The sequence below is a fragment of the Lissotriton vulgaris genome, chromosome 7 (assembly GCF_964263255.1).
Source record: "Lissotriton vulgaris chromosome 7, aLisVul1.2, whole genome shotgun sequence".
NCBI lineage: Eukaryota > Metazoa > Chordata > Amphibia > Caudata > Salamandridae > Lissotriton > Lissotriton vulgaris.
Window position 1 is genome coordinate 1,411,953,914 of NC_141695.1, and position 11,078 is coordinate 1,411,964,991.

Genomic DNA, 11,078 nt, shown 5'->3' on the forward strand with positions numbered 1-11,078 from the left:
TTGCTTTGTACAAGTCTGATGGGATTCCATCAGGACCTGCAGCCTTTCCCCCCTTTGTTGCTTTCAGAGCCATCATAACTTCTTCCAGAGTTACCACAAGCTTCTGAGCCCCTACCCCTATATCAAACGGTGTACTAGGACCTATAGTAGATTTTTCATCTTGGGATCTATAAAGGTTGGAAAAATGTTCGACCCAGTCGTCCTCAGGAATCGCAATCTCTATGCGCGCCTTGGTGTTATCCTAAAGAAAAGGGGCGTTTACGGCCCTCCAAAATGCAGATGCATCTTTGGACTGTGACGCTGCGCATAGGACTTCCCAGACCTCCCTTTTTATAAAATGTTTCCTATTTTTTAAAGCCTCATTGTATATTTTCCTTAAACCTCTTATTTGTAAAGGGTCTCGTGGTGTCCTGTGGATGGCATGTTTCAGATCGGTCAGTGCCCTTGTGCATGCATTGTCAAACCATCTCCTATTACCTTTTGCCCGTTTCTTTGCCTCCACCCACAGACTATTTCTAATTGAGGATGCTATGATGTTAAAGTGTTCTATTATCTGCTCACTGTCAGAGTGCTCCCCTAGGCAAATCGTGAAACTATCAGAACAATTTTCCAACAGTTTGCCTAAGAACTTCTCTGGGACCACCTTACCCCATTTAAGAGTATACCCATTTTGCCTCCCAAGAATCACATCAGCGGCTATACGCGTAGTAGACCCATCATTATACTGCTCACAAAATGGGTACTGTGGACTTTACTCTGGACGTTTCATCTTCCAACACTACTAACTCACCTGTGAATTTTGGATTACCATCACACTGTACAGCACTTCCAATTACTTTTACTATCCTCACACATGTTTGTAAATAAAATCACAATCACACAATACTTGCCTCTGTTGTGATTTAAACTTGGTTGGTGTCATGGAGTTGATGATTTGCTGAAGAACACTGTGCATGTAAACTACTACAGCAATGTGAACACCGTTATGTGAGTCATGGTAAAGTGACACATATGAGGGAGACACACCACTAGGGCAACACAACACATACTCATCATGGCCATCTAACTCATCGCCTAGACTGATGTTGACAGGAAATACAGTAGAATGCACATACACCACAACCATCCTGAGTAAGTGACAATCAGCCCACAGGTACAGAATGCAAATGACTGTTGAATGTGTGTATACAGACGAAGCACATCCCAAAGTGAAGCACAGATTTATTAAGGATTCACAACATGAGAATCCCACAACTGATGCAAGGGAACCTCACGTGACAGTGATCTAAAAGTAACCAAGTGGTAAACAATGAAAGTCCAGGGGTGTGTGGCACATCATTGGTTGGGACAATGACTACTTGCACTCTGGAACAGGAATCTGGGTGTCAGGGTTCAGACCTCACCATACAGCAGCCAAAGTACCCTGTGAAGGACATACAGAAAACACAATCAAATACACAGATTTACAGCATACAACTACAATGTAAATGCCCAAAACAAATCCCAAACTACGTAAATACAAGCTAGTAATCAGGTGAACACTGTTTGGGAGTACATACTACCTGAAAGGACACATCCCTGCAAGCATCCTGTCAAGTAGCACACAGCCACACTCAAGAAGCACCAGTGCACCACCAACATATATCAGGCAAACACAATACTTTGAAAACACATCACTGTCTAGTGACCTTCATGTGAAGAAGTTGTGGATCAGCTGGGTCCGGACATCACCCTCACCCTCACCATCACTGGCATCCTGCCCCAGGGCAGGAACCTCCACAGCTGGCGGATGTTGGTTATCGTCATCTTGGATGAGAGGCAGCTTCTTCCTCACTGCCAGGTTGTGTAGCATGCAGCACACTATGAAGATTTTGCACATCTTAGCTGGTGCATATGGGAGGGCCCCTCCTGTCTTAGCCGGGCATCGGAATCTGCTTTTCAGGAGACCAAATGTCTGCTCGATCACTCTCCTGGTCCGACCATGTGCCTCATTGTAGAGCATCTCCGCCGGTGTCACAGGATTTATAAGGGGTTTCAGCAACCATGGCATGTTGGGGTATCCGGAGTCACCTACATACAGACAATTGCTCATTAGATGAGTCTGAAAAGAGGGTGGGAAACAACTTCAACAAACACACACAATGGTAAACAGTCAGCACACACCGACAAGCCAGGCACGCTGGTACTGCATCTATGACATAATCGTCGGGATGCGACTACTTCTCATGATGTACGCATTGTGCGCTGAACCTGGGAAACGTGCACACACATGTGAAATGGTCATGTCTGCCAGACATACCACCAGAGCATTGATTGAGTGGAAATGTTTCCTGTTTCGGTATGTCTGCTCACGTGCCTGTGGTGGTACCAAAGCCGCACGTGTCCCATCAATGGAGACAATTACATGTGGCATCCTTCCCAGTGCATAGAACTCACTCTTAATGTCAGTGAGTTGTTGTGGTGTTGGGAAATGGATGTGGTGGTTGAAGAAATGCAACATCGCCTCCAACACATCTCGAAGCACACGGCTGAACATGGTCTGTGACATCCCACCAGCACAAGCCACAGTGTGTTGGAAGGTACCGGTGGCAAAGAAGTGTAGGGTTGCCATCACCTTCACCTTGGGGGTCAGCGCTGTAGGGTATGGCCGGTCAAGTTGCAAGTGTGGGGCCAACTGCTCCGCCAAATCATCATTCAGTGGCCTAGTGAAGCGGTACCGTCCGATGCAGTCACGTTCAACCATGGTTGCAAGGTCAGAGAACTGTCTGTGGACAGCTGGTCTCCTGCAGTACATAGATGAGCAAGAAAAGGTTGTCAGTTCCCCTATCTATGTGCCAGTGTCCAAGCAAAATAGCATATGAAACATCATTACAGGACACAAGTACCTGATGTGTGTGCTGTTGAGTATGGGCACATATGCCAGATACATGCCCATCATCTGAAATCTCAGCTCTACATGTCTAAACAACATGGTCTATGTTGTGCTGTGACAAATCTATGGGCTCTGTCACTGTACATCAGTACGAGTGTCACATATCAAACACACTATTACTAAAGACAATGGTCCCTAGGCAGTTACGGATTTCAAGCAGTTAATGAACATAAGCTAAATAGACTGTATGTTCTTTATCCAGCCGGACAGAATTTTAATAATTCAAATAAATGCATTAAAGTGAAATCAAGTAATGTTTCAAGTGGGACACAGCATGTATCCAACTTACATACATAAACAAACAAAAGAATGGGGAAAGTTTTTTAGGCAAGGGAAGAAAAAGGGGTTTCTGCATATCATACAGTTTGGCAGAATTCGATTAAGGTACCATTGTACATCATGGTCCACATTTTTTCAAATACATATGGTACATTGGTTGTCGATGATGTTTCGATCCCTAAGGCAAACAAATCATGGGATCATCTTGAGGACGTATAAATAACCATGCCTGCGTGGGAACAGTACTTGACACATATACCATGTATGTCTAATTACAGAAGTGAATAAACGGTTTCATGAGAAAAATAGGGAGGAAACAGGGGGGAAAAAAACACAACATTAGTGTTCGGGCCGACCATACATGCACAATATCTCACAAGAGTGATAGTACAAAGACTGTGCGCATAATATACAGTGAAAAGATTGATGGAACATGACAGTTGGAGGTAGGGATGATCGATAAAACTGCGCCAATAGGAGGCACAGAACGTGTTGTTCAAGGCCAAGTACATAGGGGCTTAAGGCTCACCTAACCTGTAGGTAAAAGTTTGAAGTGTTGATCACAATACCGTGAGTAGTGGGAGAGGCGCACATTCTGCTAAGCATAACCGTGTTGTTCAAAGCCATGCAAATCTTGGCTTTCAGATGCACCTAACGTACAATTATGAGTTAAAAGTGTCGATCAAACCAAGAGAACCGTGAGTGGCAGGAGAGGCGCGATTTGTTTAAAAGGGGAGGTGAATGACCGAAAATAATAGAAAATTGCAAGTTATTACCAAGGTGAGCTTGGGGAGGCGCACAATCCGCGTTTGAAAAGACGACAGCAGTTGGACATCCTAGAAGGAGAATGACTAGTAAATTCAGGGTAAATGGTGAACAATTACAGGACCGGACAACTGTATGCAAAAATCTTACCGGGATTAGAAGGAGAAATATTTTGACCGGAGACCTCGGGGGCTTGGGAGGGTTAGTGGCGGGAGTTGGAACCATCCGTGGTTCGAAGGGAAATTACAGCTTGTGCTTGGTGCGATGACCAGCACGGGGCTCGACCTGAATGAAAAAGTGACTAATCAGTGATCATCGCCCACCAGGAGTAAAAACTAATCCCATAATAAGCGGTGAGCTATGGTTGTGCAATCCAATTTACCGAGACAGTGCTCGATTCGGTTGTCGCAGCTCCGGTCAGAGTTTCAGTGCTCTGCGATTAGCAAAGGGGGTGGTTGCCTCTAAAACGAGCCGCGCAGGGTTACGTGACGAGGCCTGAACATGTGATCAGTGCAAGTGCCTATCCGGATTGAAAGGGAATATCGACGGCCATCCTAAGCAGGTGTGCATTATGGGGGTTGGTCAGTGAAAAGCGGCGTGATGATAAGAGTTTACATGAATAAGAAGTACATACAGTGCATTATTCCAGAAGTGCAAGGAGGGACAGTCAATGAAAGCAGAGGCATAATAAATACATGAATATAACACCATATATTACTTCAGGAGTACACAGGAGCGCAAATATTTACATGAATAAAACACAATAAAATAGTTCAGGAGTACACAGGAGGGCAAGCTGCAATATCCATTTCTTATAAAAGAGAAGTCCAGTCCTCAAGGCGATTTAAGCCATTTCTAATGCTGTTAGTCTTAAGTATCCACTTAAGTTCTTCCTTGTTTAATAGTTGGTGGATATCGGCGCCTCTGGGTGGGGGTTTAATAACAGTGATGATAGTCCATCGGAAGTCCATTTCGGTATGTCCAGCTGCCATGAAGTGGCCTGCACCGGATCCTTCTGCGGTGTTGGCTGATCCGGAGTTTGGCCTTCTGTGATATTTTGCCCAAATAAATGTTATTGCATGGGCAAATAATTGCTTAGACAACATTTACAGTATTGCAGTTTGAGAGGTTTCTCCGTTCATATTTTATTTGATCATATACAAACTCTTTACCTTCCATGGTAGTGTCACATGCAATGCAGTCGCCACATTTGGCATGGCCAGCCAGGCGTGGGAGCCCCCACAAATCAATAATGGTGCCTTTAGGTTCAGTGGAGGTATCTTTACTCTCAGTCAAGGTGAATTTGAGTACACTACAGTCATTGTTAAGCCAATGAAGTAGTTGATGCAGTGATTCTTGTGATTCACAAGTGAGGGGTACTTTGATGGGAGCAGTTTTTGCTCCCAACCTAGTTATCCTTTACATGGATGACCTTGAAATGAGATGTATCCTCAATCAAACTAACCCCTTCCAAAGTGGCATCGCCCTGTGGAAGCGTTATATAGTCGACATATTCTTGATCTGGAATGAATCACAAGAATCACTGCATCAACTACTTCATTGGCTTAACAATAACTATAGTGGACTCAAATTCACCTTGGCTGAGAGTAAAGATACTATACCTTTCCTTGACCTCAAAATTCAACATCACGATGGCCAATTGATAACCAGCTTATATAGAAAACCTACTGAGCGCAACACACTACTTAGCTACAAGAGTCACCACCCATGGGCACTCCGTGATTCACTCCCCTACTCCCAGTTCCTTCTGATTAGAAGGAATTGTTACCATACTGAAGATTACTTCAATGAGGCTCATACACTTAGAAACAAACTATGCAGTCGCAGTTACCCACACAAACTTGTCCGCCGCTCTCTTAAAAGAGCCTGGTACTGTCCCAGGGATGTCCTTCTGGAACCAAAAATGAAAAATACACAAGACCGGCTGGTCTGTGTAACCACCTTCTCTCTGCCTCCAATGCTGTACGTAAAAGTGTTATGAAACACTGGAAGGTCCCTAATGTAGGAGTATTTAAACTTGAATGCCCGATTTTTGCCTTTAAAAAGGTGAAAAACATTAGAGACATCTGTTAAGGGTCGCCCTTCCCTCCACTGAACCTAAAGGCACCATTAATGATTTGTGGGGGCTCCCACGCCTGGCTGGCCATGCCAAATGTGGCGACTGCATTGCATGTGAGACTACCATTGAAGGTAAAGAGTTTGTATATGATCAAATAAAATATGAACGGAGAAACTTCTCAAACTGCAATAATGTAAATGTTGTCTATGCAATTATTTGCCCATGCGATAAAATTTATGTGGGCCAAACATCACAGAAGGCCAAACTCCAGATCAGCCAACACCGCAGTAGGATCCGGTGCAGGACTCCTAATGAACCATTGTTAGACCACTTCATGGCAGCTGAACATACTGAAATGGACTTCCGGTGGACTATCATCACTGTTATTAAACCCTGTAGGAAGGTGGCTACCTGACTATGGTTACCCCAAATTTTTTGCCTTGTGTTTAGCTGGTTTTCGACTTAGTTGGCCTGGTTCCCTGCTAATCAGGGCCCCAGGCTATCTGCTCTCTCTGTAAAATAGATTCCATGTACCCTAGGTGCATAACTAAATTGGCTTGGGTCACCTTATCAGCCCCTGTACAGAGCACTATAGGTGCCCAGGGCATAGGTGCATCCAAGGCCTACCAGGGGCTGCAGCATATCTTTTGCCACCCCTGGCTGGCTATCCAAAATTGACACAACTGGCTGATCACTCAGCTGGGGCAAGGTGGTGTAATCACCCCTTGCTTAGATATAGTATACCTATATCTAAACCTAACTGGACACATATAAACCTATAAGCCACTCCTAGGCAGGCCTTAACAATCCTGGAGGCAGAGTGCGTGGTTTAATGTGAGATGGTGCTCTAGCATGAGCTGAGCCTGTCTGCAGCAGTCGGGACCAATTCCCTTAGCTGTTCCGGGATAATGCCAAACCATATACTATTAAGTGCATTATAATCCTCGCGGTTATATTGTAACTTTGGTTTGGCTTTATCAAAACATGTTGTGTAAGGTGTCATACGATTTGTAATACTATCCCCTCGACAGTCCTGTTGACGGGGATAGCCTTCCACCCCTCTAGAGGGTGAAGATATGTTACTTTGCTAAAACGCGGTTGATTTTTAAAAGAGCCTCAGATCCACGAAATGGATGCTTCTGCCACAGGCACGAGTCTGACCTCCTGCTGCTGACCGAAACTCAGCAGAGGAGGCCTGGACAAAGGGTTTCCTGTCACAGAGAGGTGTCACACCACCCCAGACAGGAGATAGTGGATTGTAGCAGGGAGGTTTGAAAGAAACCAGACAGTGCCTGGGGAGCACAAGGCTTCCCCTTGCATAATCCGGTCAAACCGGTTCAGGGGCACACCAGCCCCAGCTCCAGTGCGACCTGGACAAAGGGAAAGGGGTGTAACCACCCCCTTCCTGGGTCCCACCCATAGGAGGGGACCTAGCAGGATATCCAGCCCCCTAGATTGGTATAAGAATGGGAGCAGTGCCAACGCACTCAGATTATCCTGATGAAACATTTGAAACAAAACTCTGGACCCTTCGACATCCTACTCGACGTAGAAGACTGAAGAATCTCCCTTGTGGTCAAGGAGTGACCACCCTGTGCAAACAGGCACCATCCAGCACCTCGATGTCTGCTTTGTTGCAGTTCCTGCCGGAACGCGAGTGACAGAGATCGACGAGATCAAGCTTGCCTGCCTTCTTACAGCCCGATCCACAGTCCCTGCAGAGCTGAGACCCGTGGAGGCGACCGGAAGCGTGGGGCACGCCATCTTGAAAAGACCATGAGACGCTGACTGTGCAGCCCATGAGTGACCCTCGAAGCTGTACACCAGGGTTTGAGAAGCCCCAACCCTGAGCCACTTTTGCACTGAAGCTCACCCCTCTACACTCGACGAGTGCTGCGTGGGGCCCTTCTGCTTTCTTTGGCTCGATGCGTTGGCCCGGTCACTTTCCAGCTGGCTTGTGGCCCCTGTGACGGCGAAAACCTAAATACGACTTGTGATTCTGGTTGCTCAAGACTTGCACCCGCTCCTCTGAAAAGGAGCACCCACTCTGACCCTCCTGGTCCGAGTGAGTAGCAATCTTCCAGTCCTGCGTGGATTGCTCTTGCCAAGTGTTGTTTGCTCTGATCTTGAAGCCGACAGCGCCGACGGTGAGAGCCTGCATGGGACAGCTCGTGACCCGCTCCTGAATGTCGCAGTTGCCCCAGAGCCCATGTGGCAGCAGAGAGAAGCTCCTTGACAACCACCTGATTGCGCCCGACATTGCCTGGTTCTGTCCTGGTTCCACCCTGGTCACTGCTGAGTGACCCAGACTCTGTCCTCTCTGCTTTCAGGTACTTTATGACTCCGATCCACCCTTGGATCACACCGGACACTTCTCCTTCACATCGCCTGCAGCATCTTCAGCTTCAAGCACCAACAACCTGCGTAACGAAACCCGACGCCACTTCGACCCTATGCACCCGCTTCCTGTGGGTGAGATAACTCAGTAATGCCGGTGTTCCCACACTGGTACACACCTCTAGGGTCTGTGTCTAAAGTTTTATCCCTCTAGGTTCAGCGGAAGTATCCTTAAACTCTAACTGTGTAACTTTTACGCACCATTGACTTTGCATTGGTGCATGTGTGTGCTTTAAGCGCTGCACCCGAATGCCGCAGGCTTTTCCCGACTTCAGCATTGCTAGTCCCGACTGCTCCCAGCGATTCCCTAGGCCCTAGGCCTAACCACTGTTCGATTGGTATCTCTTATACCACTTTCTTGATTTTTTTTTTTTTTTGTAAATATTTTTTTATTGGAGCAAAATCAGAGAGTCATACAGTATAATCAAACCATTCTCATTGATATTCAGTTGAAGCGCCGTCCCCTTACTCCTGTATCACACAGCCATTCAGCTCACACCCCTGAGGTCGAGCGGCAAAGTCACGGGCAAAAGAAACTGCGCTGGGACAATCCGTGTGTATCTAAAGCCACCAGTTGGATGGGAGATGGCAGAGCTGCTTTTTAGTCCTAACACACCCTCTCTCATGTCTCAAGCCCAGTGGAATCAGGAGTCAACGTACACCCCCCTCTAACAAAACCCCCACCCTCCCCCCGTAACACCCTCGTCCCCAACTACCCCGCCCCCCTCGACCAGAGCCCCCCCGACCACCCCCCGCCCCCTTCCGGTCCCCCCACCCCCCCAGGCGTGCCAGAGAGTCACCTAACCGAGCTCTCATCTCCCCTCGTAGGACCAGATCCGAGACATGGCAACAGGATTTATCAGCGAACAGTCATAGTTCATCACATTGGAACGCAAGGGTAGTGAAGCAGCAAGGTGGGCCTAAGCCGTCCCCTCGGTGGGCGGGTGCCCCGCCTGAGCCGGACTATGCACCGGGGAGTCCTCTTCTTCCTCGTCCAGGCGCATGAGATCGAGGACCAGCCCCTCCCACGCCCTGGCCCTCTCCAGTGCCATGTCATTGTCTATCCTGAGTGCGGCCCGCAGGCGAAGCTCACCCTCACATCTAGCCCATTTAAGCAGCTCAGCCTTCCAGCGCTCAACCACAGGGCCCCGGGACGCCTTCCACTGGGACGTAATGGCCCGCTTCGCCAGGAGGAGCCCCAAGTCCAGGAACTTGCTAGTGACTTTGTTCTTCGATGTGTGCGGGAACCAGTGTAGCATGCAATGTGCCATGGTGAGTTGCAGGTCCCTCTCCGTCACCTCCCTCAGAACCTCCACTACTTCCTCCCAAAAGGGTCCCAGCTCGGGACAGGACCAGAACATGTGCCGGAAGTCTGCTGGGTCCGCCGGGCAACGCGGGCAGGACGCCGGGTGGGCCGGGAAGTACTTACGTAGTTTGTCAGGGGTTAGGTAAGCCCTATGTAGGACATAAAAGTGCACCAGCTGGAATCTCGCGTTGCGCGTGCCATTCCGGGCCCTTTCCAGTATGCCATTCCAGGCCTCCTCGGGGATCTCAGTCGCCAGATCAGCCTCCCATTTTGCCTTCAAGGCCAACAGTGGAGCGGTGGATTCCGAGACCATGCGTCGAGATAGGCACGTGACCGCCCTGACCGTCCCCGTCATCATCACGACGTACTGGCAGCCCAGCGACAGCGTCGGCTCCGACATGCCCGCCCCCCAGTGCCTGCGGATCGCCGCCGTTAAAGCCGCATGCAGGAGGAAGTCCCCCCCCGCCAACTCAAAGCGCTCTTGCAGGAGGTCGAAGGGCAACATCGCCCCGTTTTCATACAGATCGCCCATGGACGAGAGCCCTCACTGATCCCAGCCGTCCAGCCCGTGCCACGAGCCCCCGTGCGGCAATGTCTCGCAGAGTCTAAGTGGGATCTCAGAAGCATACGGGACCGCGACACCGCACCTCCGGCGGTATCTGTTCCAGCATTTTCTGGCCGTTGCAAACTCCTGCGTGAGATGGAAGTCCCCCATCGGAATCCCCAGGACAATCCGGGATAATACCTGGACCGGACCCGCCGGCTCCCCCGACCCGTCCGCCTCTCTCCTAGCCCGTGCCACCCACTGCGTCAGCCACTGCAGCTGTGCCGCCAAGTAGTAGAGCTCATAGTCTGGGACAGCTAGACCTCCGTCTGCCCGAGGGCGGAGAAGTGTGGCAAGGGCCACCCTACGCCTGCCCGCCCCCCATAGAAAGCCGATGACCATCGACCGCAGCCGTCGAAAGTAGCTCGCTGGGATCCAGATCGGTAGGGTCCCGAAGAAGTAAAGCAGCCGCGGCAGGGTCACCATCTTGAGAAGCGCCACCCTCCCCATGAGTGACAATGGGAGCGTGCCCCAAAAGTCGAAGCTCCCTTTAGCGTGCCTGATCGCCGTACCGATATTCCCCTCAAGGACATCAGCATTGTCATGAAAGATCGAGGTGCCAAGATATCGCAGGCATCTCTCTTCCCAAGTCACGCCTTCCGTTATTTGCGGGCATTCTCTCCGTGGGCGGGCCGGGAATAGGTGGGACTTCGCCCAGTTCACTCGGAGGCCAGATACCGTACTCAGCGATTGCAGGAGAGTCTTAGCTCCGCGC

General features: G+C 49.1%; 1 long non-coding RNA gene across 1 annotated transcript; it reads right to left on the reverse strand.

The window, feature by feature from the left end:
• Positions 1 to 1,688: 1,688 nt before the first annotated feature.
• Positions 1,689 to 4,429, reverse strand: LOC147705745 (uncharacterized). Its single transcript, XR_015297321.1, has 3 exons — positions 4,359 to 4,429; positions 4,127 to 4,261; positions 1,689 to 2,070 (listed from the first exon to the last, which is right to left on the reverse strand). It is a non-coding gene; the product is annotated as an uncharacterized LOC147705745 (long non-coding RNA).
• Positions 4,430 to 11,078: the final 6,649 nt, after the last annotated feature.